Source organism: Schistocerca cancellata, chromosome 1, assembly GCF_023864275.1.
Source record: "Schistocerca cancellata isolate TAMUIC-IGC-003103 chromosome 1, iqSchCanc2.1, whole genome shotgun sequence".
Classification (NCBI taxonomy): Eukaryota; Metazoa; Arthropoda; class Insecta; order Orthoptera; family Acrididae; genus Schistocerca; species Schistocerca cancellata.
In genome coordinates this window covers 389,615,906-389,632,996 of record NC_064626.1, presented here as the reverse complement: position 1 = coordinate 389,632,996, position 17,091 = coordinate 389,615,906, and the positions used below count along the sequence as shown (strand labels likewise).

Sequence of the window (17,091 nt, the reverse complement as noted above, 5' to 3'; positions counted from 1 at the left end):
GCGTGAAGAGTTTGACAGAGCACTGAAAGACCTGAGTCAAAACAAGGCCCCGGGAGTAGACAACATTCCATTAGAACTACTGATGGCCTCGGGAGAGCCAGTCATGACAGAACTCTACCATCTGGTGAGCACGATGTATGAGACAGGCGAAATACCCTCAGACTTCAAGAAGAATATAATAATTCCAATCCCAAAGAAAGCAGGTGTTGACAGATGTGAAAATTACCGAACTATCAGTTTAATAAGTCACAGCTGCAAAATACTAACGCGAATTCTTTACAGACGAATGGAAAAACTGGTAGAAGCCGACCTCGGGGAAGATCAGTTTGGATTCCGTAGAAATGTTGGAACACGTGAGGCAATACTGACCTTACGACTTATCTTGGAAGAAAGATTAAGAAAAGGCAAACCTACGTTTCTAGCATTTGTAGACTTAGAGAAAGCTTTTGACAATGTTGATTGGAATACTCTCTTTCAAATTCTGAAGGTGGCAGGGGTAAAATACAGGGAGCGAAAGGCTATTTACAATTTGTACAGAAACCAGATGGCAGTTATAAGAGTCGAGGGGCATGAAAGGGAAGCAGTGGTTGGGAAAGGAGTAAGACAGGGTTGTAGCCTCTCCCCGATGTTATTCAATCTGTATATTGAGCAAGCAGTAAAGGAAACAAAAGAAAAATTCGGAGTAGGTATTAAAATTCATGGAGAAGAAGTAAAAACTTTGAGGTTCGCCGATGACATTGTAATTCTGTCAGAGACAGCAAAGGACTTGGAAGAGCAGTTGAACGGAATGGACAGTGTCTTGAAAGGAGGATATAAGATGAACATCAACAAAAGCAAAACGAGGATAATGGAATGTAGTCAAATTAAGTCAGGTGATGCTGAGGGAATTAGATTAGGAAATGAGACACTTAAAGTAGTGAAGGAGTTTTGCTATTTGGGGAGTAAAATAACCGATGATGGTCGAAGTAGAGAGGATATAAAATGTAGACTGGCAATGGCAAGGAAAGCGTTTCTCAAGAAGAGAAAGTTGTTAACATCGAATATAGATTTAGGTGTCAGGAAGTCGTTTCTGAAAGTATTTGTATGGAGTGTAGCCATGTATGGAAGTGAGACATGGACGATAACTAGTTTGGACAAGAAGAGAATAGAAGCTTTCGAAATGTGGTGCTACAGAAGAATGCTGAAGATAAGGTGGGTAGATCACGTAACTAATGAGGAGGTATTGAATAGGATTGGGGAGAAGAGAAGTTTGTGGCACAACTTGACTAGAAGAAGGGATCGGTTGGTAGGACATGTTCTGAGGCATCGAGGGATCACAATTTTAGCGTTGGAGGGCAGCGTGGAGGGTAAAAATCGTAGAGGGAGACCAAGAGATCAATACACTAAACAGATTCAGAAGGATGTAGGTTGCAGTAGGTACTGGGAGATGAAGAAGCTTGCACAGGATAGAGTAGCATGGAGAGCTGCATCAAACCAGTCTCAGGACTGAAGACCACAACAACAACAATAGACTTACAAAAAGCTTTTAACTCTGTGGATATGACCATAGTGCTGGAAAAACTGTGGAGCTATGGCATTTGAGGCACATCCCATAATCTGATTAGATGCCACTTGACAAATAGGAAGCAATTTGTGTCTATTAGCACTACAGAGGGAGCATACAAATCAAACATCACTGACATTAATTTTGGTATTCCACAGGGGGTCAATATTAGGATCACTGCTTTTTATTATTTATGTTAGTGATATTCACTCTATAACAAACCATGCTACAGCTATCTTATATGCAGTTGATACCATGATAATATAATAGAAGCTATTCACAACTCGAAGTGGAATTCAGTACTGCAGGAGACATCACTCAGCAGTATTTTAATGAAAACAAACTGAAATTACAAACAAATAAATCAGCCTATATTGAATTTGATCTTGGGAGGCATAAAACTCATGAAAACCAAATTTTAACAGATGATGAATACATTAAAAAAGAATAATTGAGCAAATTTCTTGGCCTGAAACTTGATGCAGAGTCAAACTGGTCTGATCATGTAAATGATATTTGGAAAAAGCTATCTACTACCATATGTGACCTAAGAAAACTGACACTTTTTTGTAACATTACCTCTCTGAAGCAGATGTATTTTGCACTATTCGAATTCCATCTAAGCTATGGGATAGTGGTATGGGGATCCAGCAGTAAAGGTAATAGGATTGGTTAAAATGGCTCTGAACACTATGGGACTTAACATCTGAGGTCATCAGCCCGTAGAACTTAGAACAACTTAAACCTAACTAACCTAAGGACATCACACACATCCATGTCCGAGGCCAGATTCAAACCTGCGAGAGTATCGGTCGCACAGTTCCAGACTGAAGTGCATAGAACTGCTCGGCCACACCGGCTGGCAGGTAATAGGAAAAGTGTACTTTTCCTACAGAAGAAGGCACTTAGAAATATGGGTAAGAAATGTGCCTTGAAATCCTGCAGAAATTTGTTTAAAAAATTTAAAATACTAGCTGTTCATAGCCTGTATGTACTTAAGATAATCATCATGGCAATTAACAGTAACAAAATGCTTAATAAAGAAATACATGATCACAACAACAGAGAGAGACCCTGCAATATCTCTCATATAACAACACTTTATGAGAAAAGCCCTCACTATGCAGGCATAAAACTACTGAATTGCTTTCATCATAAAATCTCCAAATTGCCCATTACAGAACTAAAAAATAAATTAAAATTATGCCTCCTAAACATTCCTGTGTATTCAATAGATGAGTTTCTAGATTTAGCACACTCGTATGATGGAAGACCCTCTTTCTAAAAATATATGAATCACAGATCTTAGAATGGGTCACAGACTGTAAATATTTGAATCTCAGATCATGAAGACTGTGTCACAAACTGTAAATTTCTTAATCTATGTATTGCAATAGCAATTTCTTTTTTATATATAGCTCATATATGCAACATTGTTCTCTCAACTAAACTTGCTGCTCATATCAGATGCAGTTACAGTCAGGCCTTAGTCCCCAGAGATGACAGTGGCCATGTTTGTGTGTGATTTGTGCTAGTGTGAATGTGTATGAGTTTTCAAATATCATCCAATGCAGTCCCAAACAATCAGTCTTTCCTTCTCATCCTTTATGTTAAGTCTCCCCTGACCCGTGGTTCAGAGTGACTTTCCCAAAATCTAACTGTTTTCCTAGACTTCTCCAGTCCTTTTCCTGTACCCTTTTTCCTTCCCCTTCAACCCTTCTGCCTGAAGAAGGAGCCACTGACTCCAAAAACTTGCCAATCACAACAGCCTTTATGTGTGAGTAAATTTTTTTATCTATCCAATTAAATAATTTGATCAACAGTTAATGGTTTTATATGTCTGCTGAATATTTCTAGGATTCCTTTTCATTGCGCATGTCCACGACTCAGTGCCTTGTCTATGCAATCTATCCTTTCTACCTTGTTAACAATGTAGGAAAAGACAGACTGCTACTTACCACAAAGGTGACACGTTAAGCTACAGACAGGCACGATTATAAGACACTTACACAAAGTTTTTGGCTACACACTTCATCATAAAAAGAGAAACACACTCCATTCATTCACACAAGAAAATATGCTCGTGCACACATGACCCCAACTCTGGCATTTCTGCACTGTAGTTATTCCATCCTGGATTTTCCATTGATTGTATATTTTCTTTGATACATATTAAGCAGTTATATACACAAAGACTTTAGGATGCCATTGTATTGAGTTACAGAAACTTTTTTTACAGGATTCTGTAAGACCCAATCCTTAAATATATCTGATTGTTTTTTCTGCCATTTGAATAGATCTGTGGCAGAACACCATATTGCAGCTGTGACTGAAAGAATGCATGGTGAAAAATAACTAGTTATTTCTTTTCGATAGAATACCTTAGTTTATATTATAGTGAATCAAGTTTTAAATGTAACCTAAAATCACTTCATCTGTTCAAATCCTGGTACCCTACAAAGAAAAAGAAAAAAAATTAAAAAATCATTTTTTAAGTGCAGAAGCACTGAATTTTGTATATGTTCACCAGTTTTAAAACTAATCATGTATACATATCCTGTAAACTGACTCATTCTACTTAATTTCAACAAAAATCATTCAAATGATACTGACTGACACAATAATGGAGTACTATCCCAAAAATGCTGTGTGAATATCAAGATACATCTTGATAAGATTACAAAGAGGTACAAAGATTGGCAACTTGTTTTTTAAACGCTCAGAAATATGACACTGTGTGCTTTGCAAAACACAGAAAAGTAGAATCCTATAACATCAATGACTCACAACCGAAATCAGTTAACTCAGGCAAGTACATAGATATAACAATTTGAAGGGACATGAAATGGAATGATAACATAGTCTCAGATGGAGGTGAGGAAAGTGGTAGACTTCAATCCATTGGTAGGATAGTGGGAAAACACAGTCAGCCTACAAGGGATCCTTAGAAAATGGCTCTGAGCACTATGTGACTTAACTTCTGAGGTCAACAGTCACCTAGAACTTAGAACTAATTAAACCTAACTAACCTAAGGACATCACACACATCCATGCCCGAGGCAGGATTCGAACCTGCGACCATATCGGTCGCTCGGCTCCAGACTGTAGCGTCTAGAACCAGGATCCTTAGAATCGGAGTATACTAGAGGTTGTGATAACATACAAATGAAGTTAATCAAAGAGTGTTCATGTGAGCTGAATTCTATCTTAAGTCATTTGTGTAATCAATCTCTTGTCAGTGAAACATTTCCACAGTGGCTAAAATATGCTGAAGTCATCTTTACAAGAAGGGGGATAGAGAGACACCATCAAACTATCAACCAATTTCACTATCAAACTATCAACCAATTTCACTATTGCTGGCTTTTTCAAAAATATTTTCGAACATTGTGTGGAAGCATCTTCTTAAGCATCTGACTGCAAATAATCTATTTTAAAAGTCACAGTTTGGGTTTCTTAAGGGTCTCAATATAGAGAAGGCTATTAACTCATGCAATAAGAATGTTCTTAATTCATTAGGTAACAAATGAGATGCTACTAGTATTTTCTGTGGCTTGTCGAAAGCCTTTGACTTTGTGAATCACAGCATATTCTTAAGTAAGTTAGTAGTCCTGCAAAATGGTTTGAGTCTTACCCCTTTTTTGGACCAAGGTAAGTGATTTTACATCTTATGTAAATTGTTCTTATTCCTAGTATTGAGAATTGGTGCCAGACAGTGCCCTATACCTGGATTTCCCGCTTAATCACAAGTGGTCACCTTAACCATCTTGGCTATCTGTGCATGCTTCCATGACCAATCGAAACTTCTAAATGTCACTGTGTGTACACCCTCATTGCTTGCATCTTATCTGGATTCCTGCAACAATGTTAATAAGACTAAAGTTTTCAGAGTTAGTATTATCACCATTTTGCCCATTTAGCCTGTAATAATTATTCCACTTTTTATTACAATGTCTGTTCCTTCAGTTAGGGATGCATCTCTGAAGGAACATACATTGGCAATATTATGAAAATGGTAGACTGAATCTCACCACACAGTGAAGATGTTGAGTCATAAGAGGTACAACAAAAAGACTGCTGTACATTTAAGCTTCCAGCCAAAAAGCCTCCTTCCAAAGCAGAAAACATACACATTCAAGCAGGCATAATTCACATATACACATGATCATTGTCTGTGGCCACTGATATCTCAAAGAAAGGATTAAGCAACAGCTCAATGCAGGAATTATACAACCCTCCTTATCTTACTACATATACTTATTATTGCAGAACTTTTTAACAAACATTTTATAACTGTTACTGAAAAGATGGGGTTGTCAGGTTCGGTAGATGCTGCTATGGATTACCTTAGACCAGATATTTCAAGTAACTTCCATAATATGAATTTGACCCTCACTACCCCAACAGAAATAATGTCCATCATAAAATCTTTAAAATCAAAAACATCTAGTGGGTATGATGAAATATCAACAAAGTTAATTAAAGAATGTGATTCTGAGCTAAGTAACATATTAAGCTATCTGTGTAACCAGTCGTTTATCAGTGGAATATTTCCTGAATGGCTGAAATATGCTGAAGTTAAGCCACTGTTTAAGAAGGGAGATAAAGAAATAGCATCAAATTTCCGTCCAATTTCACTGTTGCCAGCATTCTCAGAAATTTTCGAAAAAGTAATGTACAGTCGTCTTTATAACCATCTTATCTCAAATAACATACTGTCAAAGTCACAGTTTGGATTTCTAAAAGGTTCTGATATTGAGAAGGCTATCTACACTTACAGTGAAAATGTACTTAATTCATTAGACAAAAAATTGCAGGCAACTGGTATATTTTGTGATCTGTCAAAGGCATTTGACTGTGTAAATCACAATATCCTTTTAAGTAAACTAGAATATTATAGTGTAACAGGAAATGCTGCAAAATGGTTCAAATCTTATATCTCTGGCAGGAAACAAAGGGTGTTATTAGGAAAGAGACATGTATCAAGCTATCAGGCATCATCCAACTGGGAGCTAATTGCATGTGGGGTCCCACAAGGTTTCATTTTGGGGCCCTTACTTTTCCTTGTGTATATCAATGACCTTTCATCAGTAACATTACCAGATGCCAAGTTTGTTTTGTTTGCCGATGATACAAACATTGCAATAAATAGCAAATCAAGTGTAGTCTTAGAAAGATCAGCCAATAAAATATTTATGGACATTAATCACTGGTTCCTAGCCAATTCTTTATCACTAAACTTTGAAAAAACACACTACATGCAGTTCAGAACTTGTAAGGGGTGTCCCAAGAGTATATGTCTAACATATGATGACAAGAAGATAGAAGAAGTGGACAGTGTTAAATTCTTGGGATTACAGCTTGATAATAAATTCAACTGGGAGGAGCACACCACAGAACTGCTGAAGCGTCTTAACAAATCTCTGTTTGCAATGCGAATTTTGTCGGACATAGGGGATATAAAAATGAAAAAGCTGGCATACTATGTTTACTTTCATTCCATAATGTCATATGGGATTATTTTTTGGGGTAATTCATCAAGCCAAACTAAAGTTTTCCGGGCACAAAAACGTGCAGTAAGAATTATATGTGGTGTGAACTCAAGAACATCCTGCAGAAGCCTGTTTAGGGAACTAGGGATACTAACTACAGCTTCCCAATATATTTATTCCTTAACGAAATTTGTCATTAAAAATATATCACTTTTTCAAACCAACAGCTCAATTCATGGAATCAATACTAGAAATAAGAATAATCTTCACAAGGATTTAAAGTCACTTAGTCTTGTACAAAAAGGTGTGCATTATTCAGGAACACACATTTTCAATAACTTGCCAGCAGCCATAAAAAGCTTAACAACCAATGAAATTCAGTTTAAGAGAAGCCTAAAGGATTTATTGGTGGCCAACTCCTTCTACTCCATTGATGAATTTCTTAGTAAAACCAACTGATTTGTATATAAGTACAACATAACTTCTGCACAATTTCAGTGCAGTAATGTGTTCACTGAAAATTTGTTTTTTCTGTGTCTCTCTGTGTGTGTGTGTGTGTGTGTGTGTGTGTGTGTGTGTGTGTGTGTGTGTGTGTAAAAGTATAATCTAACTTCTGCACCACCATTTCAGTGCAGTAATGTGTTCATTGTAAATAAGTATTACAGTAGTTGTATTACATGTTTATTACCTTATAAATAAATAAAAAACTTTTTTATTTTAAATTCAGTGCATTAGTATTTGTAAAATGACTCTTAGTGTTCATTAAAATATGACGATCATTCCACTTGGGACCTGTGGAATGGTACATTAGCTTATTTGTTTTAGTTGTAAATATTTGTCATGTATTGTTGTTTTTCTGACATGTTCCACATCCTGGAGGACCTCCTCACTACGGATCAATTGGAATGAAAGTAAATCTAATCTAATCTAATCTAATCTAGAGCAAAAGACTACGCACACCAAAACCTAGGGGGTCAGCAGACCGATTTTTGCTTTTTGCACTGTTGGTGTTACAGACACTTAAGTGGGTATAACATGGGAATTACACCTCACATCTACTTTCTGATTTATTGTTATAATCAGGGAGGCACAGGATGTCTGCCACCGAGTGGCCTAGATGTCACACATACCTAACTCACACAGTTTCTAGCACTATGGTCATGCTTCTTGCAAATGCAAATGCTAGCCAGTTACTGAAATCCTACCATAGGGAGCTATAGGTTCTATCAGTAGGCCTTTGGTATTATCTGCTTATTGATTAGGTATTGTGAGAGACTGAATCACACTCTCAACAGATAGAGACTAGTTCAGATGTGTTTTTGGTGGCACAGTTTCTTCAAGCTGCTGAGGAGGCCAAACCACAATCGTCTGTTCTGATGATCTGTGATGTGAATTACATTAGTGGTTGATAGCTGTTGGCAGCTCTCCAGTTCATTTTTGCTCTACCCTGTCTGATTCTTACTCTCTCACAATGCCACCAGAGCTATTTTTCACTTCTTCTTTTGCCAAGCCAGGTAATTTTTAATGAAACTTCCCGGCAGTACTGTCTTACTATTTTGCCTTTCCCAGCCAAGATTACTAAAGCAGTGTGCAACCTTCTTATCACGGTCAACTAGTCTCTATTAAAATTACTCTAATTTAGAGAGATCTTTCTTCTGGTGTGCCTGATTGATACAGCGTTAATGTTATCAGTTTACCAATGGATGATTAGTTACTTTGTGCTCCAACTCTCATTGGCAGTTTGGTAACAATACATTGTGCTCTCTTTCTGTGAGCTTATGGTAAGCCTATTTTTACTACGAGGAGAACCAATGTGGCCTACAGCAGTTTACTGCACCAAGTCACAGCTTGTTGCAATCTGACACACAATGTCTGGAAAGAAGAGTATTTTGCTAAGCTGTCAGCCATGGCGCCCCTTCAGTTGATTCCATAAATATTCGGTACACATCATCCATCACCAATTGTCCCTGTACAATTATTAAAAGATATTTGTTCATGTGAGTCATTGCACACCACAAGGGGCACCCACACTTCTGAAAGTCATTTCAAGTGAATCCATACTCCTACCTAACCCCCCCCCCCCCCCCCCCCCCCTGTTTATGGCTGTCTGTAACAAGTGAAAAGCAGGCAGTCTTATGTGGTGTGAAATGTGTTGGATTGACTGGGACACTAAGGAGCAGGCAGATGGTCACACTTTTCAATTCTCCCCAGAACACCTTTCAAGCCGAAATGCCCCACATGTTGATTTTGATCCCAATTCTTCCTTGCCCCAAGCCTAACATGAAAATTTCAGCATTAACTTTTAGCCAAGCTACACTGCAGATGCTGATTTCACATCCCTTTTCCTTCCATTCCAGCCTACGGTGCAGAAAATTGGGCCCTACGCTGTAAGCTTTCCAGGTTACTACACTGATTGTGGGTTCTCATGAAAATCAGGTTTTAATGCTGACACACTATTCATTTCTACTGAAGGTTAGCAAAAATACAGTGTCTTATAACAGCCATAAATGAATAAACTGGCACTTGTCAACAATTCCAGGCTGTCTTCTGTCTGTCATTGTCGGCCAGCCATCACCGAACCTACCAGTTTGTCCAAGTAACAACTTATGATTCTTCTCATGGTCACAATAGAGTGTATGGATTATTCCCCCCTCAACAGTTTACTGCCATTACTTCAAAACCTCGTAGTTGTGTCACTGCTCTGCCTGTTGATGTACATACCAGCCCAGTTGCCTTCGCTGCTGTAATACTAATTGTACTGTGAGATATTCATGTCTTGCATGTCAAAAAGGAATACTGTACATCATTTGCTTTACTAACCACTGTCATTGGAACACCACCATTGCATATGCAGCCATCCAAATCCAGAATTTTATTTAAATGATAAAGTAACCTGCTGTCTATAGCCCACTATGCTGTGACCTTCGCTGAGATCAGGCTGACAATTTTCCAGGAAGAATAATTCAACATGCAGCCCTTAGACAAACAACTGCTAGACTGTGAGTATGCTTTAAGGCATTCTGGACAAAATGAAGCCCACTGATCCTTATGAAATCTAGTCCATGTGATTGCCAATATGCATTAACACCTATTAGCATTTCTGATACCACTCTACAATGTCGAGTAAAGTGAGTGTGGTGTAATACTACAGGAAAAGTACTTAAAGCAGTGCTCAGAGCTCTCAATTATTTGCATGCTGTCTGGTGGAAAAACCCATCCACCCTGCAACATGCTTGTAAATGCCCATGACACTCTTACCCACCAGAAAATTAGCTGATCTGCCTAGATAACAGCTTACTCACAAACACTCTGCAGATTCAGGTAGTTGCCACTGGATTAGTCCAACAAGATGAAAAGCTTCAGAATGTCACAGATTGAGCCTTATTAAAGATGCATAACAACTTATTCAGCACTGCAGTTGTGTTAAAAATGACCAAAGTCCTACAGGTTCTCCTTCACAATACCCATGTCATGTAGCTGCACCTGCACCACTATTCAGTTAGAGCTTCAACATATACTTAGCCCCAACCTTATGCCTTCCAAAATTATCACACATATTTTATCTAAAATCTCTGCACAAACCATAACAGTTTTGCAGATGGCCTATGCCATTCAAGAATCCTGCCTACTTCACTGCCACTGTGTCTTGAAAGGACTAGGCTCCATTATACCCTTAATGTAAGGAAAAACTTGCCAACCACCTGTACTGTTTGCAAATTTGAATGTTACTGCCTGTATTCTTATTCTACTGCAAGGGGTGCCCTAAACAAATACATCACTTGGCAGACTTATGACTTTCTACTCTGGTTGGTCCTCCATTTATTCTCACAATGGCTGACAGTGTTACAGAGGTCATTTTACATTGGTTGGTCAAACAGCATTGCACCACCAATCACAGGCACTGGGCAATCAAACTCAGGTACTTCAATAATTGGCTTCTGTTTTGCCTAGTCGGCATGCTCCTCAGTTTGTGTCGCCTGCTGTTTTACCTCAAGGTTTATCTGCTTACCTTTTCTACATATAATGAGTCTATTGAGGAATGGGATGTGTACAAGAAACATCTGTGATGACCCTTTTCAGCTTTTGAAATTACTGATGCTATTTTATGTTGTGCCTTGTTCCTTTGATGGAATGTATAAAGTACTGCGTCAACTCGCACCTTTTCAGGATCCGTCTTCTTTAACACTTGACCAGATGTATAAGCTTCTTCAAAAATACTATTGTAAGCACACCATCGTTATCACATCCTGGGTTGAGTTTTACTGTTGTAGGAAGCAACCACATCAATCCTATCAAGCATGGGCAGCTGAACTCCATGGATGAAGTCATGATTGTCATTTTGTGTTCTACATGCATAATGAGCCATATGCTGATCAGATAATGAAGATGCTATAATTCATTTAGCTCCAGATCATGAGGTGCGAGATCGTGCCCTGCAGTGTGAAAAACTGTCCCTCATTGAGGTTTTAGCTATTGCACAGTTGTTCAAGGTGTTGCGAGCTGAGTCATGGTGTGAGATATCAGCAACTCAACAGTCTCCTCCATACCAAACTTCACATACTTCGCTGGGGAAGACATGCTGATGGTGGTCTCACTTGGTCACAGTGTCAAGGCGGCCACCCTTACTCTCAGCAGCAGCTGCACCAGCAAAGTAAACTGGCCAGTAAATAGCAACATATGTGTTCCACACTCCTGTCCTGCCCTTTTTGTTTCATTAACCATGAGTGCCCAGACTGTTCAAAGGCAGGGCCACCTGTCATAATTGCAACAAAAAGATCACACTGCTTCTGTTTGTAATACAAAAATTCAGCACAATTATCCTTATGTGGATATGGATGTTAACATTTATTGGTTATTTCTGTTGCATCAAACAAGCTTTTCATTGGTGTTATGGTTTTTTCTAGAGTCCTGCACATGAAAGTGGGTACAGAAACTGCCATAACCTTGTTAAACCCACAAACTTATATGGACTAGGGCTTCGCTCTGTTTCTCCCTGTCATGAAAGTTAGTAAATAACAATAAACAGAATATTTCTATTCTCCACCAATTCTCTGCCCTAGTGACTTACAAGTCAATAGTCCAGACACTTACATTTCTTGCTGTAGGTAATGCACATATGGAGAATCTCTATGGATTATATGCTTTTAAGTTGTTTGGTTTTACTACTCCAGGTGACGATGCTGGCTCGGCCAGTTCGTGATGGTGCTGGTTCGGCCAGTTCGTGATGGCAGCAGGTCCTTGGCGCCTCAGTGACAGCGGCGGGCGACGGAGGGCGGTGCGGCGGCGTCCAGCTCACATGGCTGACTAGTGTGGGCTGCCTCGCTGCAGCGCACGCCCTGTGCGTGTTTAGTGCAGCAGCCATGGCCCGCGTGGAGCAAAAGTGGCAGCCGGTTGGTGCATTTCAAGGGCAAAGTGTACGGCGTCTTGCCGGGAAAAATGTAGTGTAGCGGCAAAGTCACTACGGGAACGGATCCGCACTTCTGACACCAGTAGTACAGAATGGGTGTATGGGCAGGCAGTGGGCGTAATGGAACATTTAGGATTATTTTTAGATAAAGGCCATTTATTGGTGAAATCGTGTTGAAAAGGGTTACATAGGCCTAGGGAGGTGAGGGTGAGCCAGAGCTTAGAGTTTGGCGAAACATAGTTCGCGAAGCTACCGAAAGTTGTTGTCTGCCAAAACTAAGTCCACAGTGCCACAGCACCAGGAGAAGTGGGAGATGTTCAATGCTACAGGGTGCGCATCCGACTCAAGGGTGAGCAAGAATACAAGAGAGTGGGCCCGACGACTGGCGGCCGGGTATATTCGACACACCACACGGCTTCCTCCGCCCTGATTGGTCAGGACCGAGCAAACCGTGCGGGCGGCATGGAACTTTCCAGAGCATTGCCTGCTACGCAACGCCTGGGGCGGCGTTAAGACATATTATCAGAAAGAAACATAAAGAATAGCAATACAATAGTTTGCACATCATAACAGACATAAAAAGGCTTTGACATTACACAAATTACATTTATCAAGTGTAATAATTAGCCTATGAAATTTTAACATTTTTGTGAAAATTTTATTTCTCACATATTCATGGCCGAAAAATATATGACCATTGTTGATAGTGATATCGAAAATGCAATCAGCCAAGATGGCGTAGAAGTGCGTGATTGAACAATTGGAGCTCAGGTGCCATGCATGCCTATTCCAGAAAGTTTAAGTACCGGTACATCAGAGATTAGTGTCGCAGGTGTGACAAATGACAGCCTCGCTCCACAGCAGAATAACCTTGAAAATACAATGCTTACAATTCCCGAGACAATGTCATGCATCTCCCAGAGCGACATACCACTTATGAATGAGCGATTTCAATATGAATTTTGACAACAAGTTACGAACACCACTTGTTCACAACACAAATATTCACTTAGAAGGTACAGCTGGCGGCAATCATAGTAGTACAACTGAAGCACTACTATGGCAGTTACTATCTAAAATAAAAATAAATTTGACAATATGAACACGAATCTCAGTGATATGAAACAGAATTGAACACCAATTTCAGTGTTGTGAAAGAAAATATGAATACCAAAATTGATAATTTGACACACAATATGAACACCGTCACACCAGATCTAAATGTTATGAAACAAGAACAAAAACAAGTATTCAAGGATTTGCAAGGTATGATCTCACAGGAAGTCAATGACTTAGCCAAAGATTTTTGCACTGAAATTCATAACAAATCGAATATTATGAAAAACAGGTAAAGCATGAAGTACTTTATGAAGTAACAGTAACATTACGGAGTTAAAACAGAAGGTAGAGTCTTTTAACGACAATGATGATCAAGTAGAGCAACAAATAAGGAAAAATCACAGACACGAACAAAAACACTGAAGCCACACAAAATCATATGGTTTTGCCAGTAAAAAAGGTAACCAGCATCATTAAGAAAATAAACAGAGACTATGATGATGTACCTCTAACTGTAGAAGAGCTTAATTTAAGGATAGCAACATTAGAAGTTGACTCAGCATGTGCTGAGGAGAGAGAGAGAGAGAGAGAGAGAGAGAGAGAGAGAGAGACAGAGAGAGAGAGAGAAGATCAACGAAAATCTGAGTAATATTATTAGTCAAGCTGAAGCATGTATTAAATATGGGTAATACCATTGTAGAGAAGTTAGTAACTGACTGCAAGTTATACACAGATGTAGTAGAAAAGGCTATTCAGAAAAAAGAAGATGAAATAGTGAACAAGGTAAACATTAATCTACAAGCCGCAGAAAATAGGATCCGCAAAATAGGATCCACAATGTTTTAAAGAAAATATTACCAGCTCTCAAAACATGCATGTAAATAATACACCAGCCACAGTGAACAAACCACAACATGATGGTATTCATCCACAAATTGTCATGAGTTCCACAGCAGGTTCCCATGACAGTTGTAGAGTGCAAAATAAAAACATACCCACAACTCCAATACCTGAGCAATTACCAACCAGAATTAAAGGTAACTACAACAACCAGATAAATGTGACAGAAAATGTGCCTATCAATTATTTTTGCAGATGAAGATTTGCTGGGACATCAACAGTTTCCTATATTCACTACTGAAGGTAAAAGAATGAGTCCTGTAGTATTTATCAGGTGCTTTTCATCATGTATTTCCACACAACTGGATGGAAGCACAGAAAATAAGATTTGTTATGGGATATATGCAAGGTGATATTCCTTTATGGGCAACTGAAGTGGCCAAACTTTGCAGCACTTATATCCAATTTGAATGAACTTTCCTCTGGTCTGGTCTGGCAGTGCAAGAAAGACTCAGACATTAGGTTTTTAACCCCACACCATTCACTAGCAAATGGGGTAGCCTATGTGGATACTTTGAAAAATACCTGAACAAGACACTCTACTGGACAAACCCAATATCACAGGTAGACGTGTTAAAGATTTTGAAAAGTTGTTTACCATCACACATTAGAGAAAAATTAGTCACAATGCCAGAGCGTGCCACCCAGTGCTTGATTCTATAAACTTAATCTATGAGGAAAGACCTTACCCAATACAGCAACAGAAAATCAGGCACAAGAACAACATAGTTATTTAAACCAGGCAGTGAAACGTGATCTAAACACACTGCAAGGATGGTACACACAACAGCAAAGTTACATATCCAGAGGTAACGAGTACAGTAATGGCAACAGAAAAGCATACAATTTAAAAGAAATTTTCAAAACAATAGGGGTGATTTCAATGCACAAGCGAATTACAATTCACCATCACAAGGCTCTATGCCGAACATGAATAGAAACAGTCAGCCACAGCAGTAGCCGACGCATGGCAACAATGCCACACCTTATGCTGTACTGCAGCTGACCTTTGGGCAGCAAAATAAATGCACAGCAGCTAACAACACAAATTGGTGAAATACACACACAGTGCAACTAACTGAAATTACTCCAAGTAAGGAGTTAAGTCACACTACGTCATCGGAAAATACCAACCAGTCACAGTTAAGCCCCAAACTATTGACCTCACAGGGAGTGGGAGCAAGACAAAACTACAAACATGTTTCATAAGGTTTGACAAACAAGGTGACATCAGGGATGATTTGTATTAGCATAAGTTAGATCTATAGATAAAGTCAAGGAAGGACAAATACAAGCAATCATTAAGGTGAAACATTTAATATTGACACACAGTTAATTTTAGATACAGGTTCAACTACTAACCTAATGTCAAATGCTTCTTTTGTGAATTGAAGAAGAGAGTGAAATTCCCAACATTTCCTGTACAAAAGTGCAAGGTGCAAACTGCTACAGGCAGCAAGACTAAGTTGGTTAAGCATCAAGCACTTATTACATTACAAACTGAACATTTTACAGTGAAGTGCAATTTTCTTATAATAGACAAACTTATAGTTAATTGTCTTATTAGTATGGACATGTTTAGAACATACAAAACACAGATTGACATAGATAATTGTAAATGCCACTTTTATGTAAAGAATCAGATTTTTTTCTATCAGTTTAGTCAAAACACATGATGAAAAAAAAAAAAAAATAAATAAATAAATAAAATAAATAAATGAAAAAACCAGAGCCAAAAGTAATAGTACAATATTCCTTTCCAGTTGTATATTTCATAAACAAATCTATATTGAACAAGAGGCAAACTCTGAGGTAATTATGAAATGGTAGAGCAAACAAAGTGAATCACAGATATTAAATGATATGAAATGACAAGAACTTCCTAACTTGTTATTTAAGTATGGAAATGTTTTCAGTAAGGAGCCAGGAGTAATCTAAGACTATGAATATATATCTGAAGTCTATCCACATGAGACATTTTGTGTAATGTCAGATCCTATTCCATGGGCAAAACGAGAAGCAGTAAGTAAAGAGATCAATCATATGATTAAATGGGGAATTATACAACCTTCATTTCCACCTATTGTAGTCCAGTATTACCAGTAAGTAAACCAGATGGTTCTATAAGATTAGTTCTCAATGCTAGAGGTATCAATAATATTACAGTGCCAGTACGCATAAGATCACACAACTTGGACAAACAGATTTTAAAGATTTACAATACAAAATATTTCAGTATTATCAAGCTCAAGATGTCCTGCTGGCAAATAAAGCTCCATGAAGAAAGTCGAAAATATACAGCAATTGTTTGTGGTGGTAGAAGTTACAAATTCCGTGCTCTACCTTTCGGACTGAACATTAGCGCAGGAGTGTTTATATCTGCATTGAACAAGGTTTTGGGACAAAAATTGCTTTGCAAAGTCACTGTTTATGTAGATGACATACTAATAGCCACACCCACTTGGTTAAAACATATCAGGCTCATTGCACAGGTGCTTCAATGATTTACAGATTATGGAGTAACAGCTAATTTAAAAAAGTCTAGTTTTGGAAAGCATCAAGTCAAACTTTTAGGACATGTTGTGTCAGAACAAGGTATATTACTTGATCTGAAAAAAACTTGATGTGATTCGCAATTGTTCAGCTCCAAGGAACAAAAAACAATTAAAAGCTTTTTAGGACTAGCATCC

General features: G+C 38.4%; 1 long non-coding RNA gene across 1 annotated transcript in view; it reads left to right on the top strand.

Annotated features, from left to right (window-relative positions):
• Positions 1–14,128, top strand: part of LOC126175472 (uncharacterized) — a 30,622-nt gene extending 16,494 nt beyond the window's left edge. Inside the window, exon 2 of the long non-coding RNA XR_007535570.1 lies at positions 12,207–14,128. This is a non-coding gene — a long non-coding RNA (uncharacterized LOC126175472). The remainder of the gene's footprint in view (positions 1–12,206) is intronic.
• Positions 14,129–17,091: the final 2,963 nt, after the last annotated feature.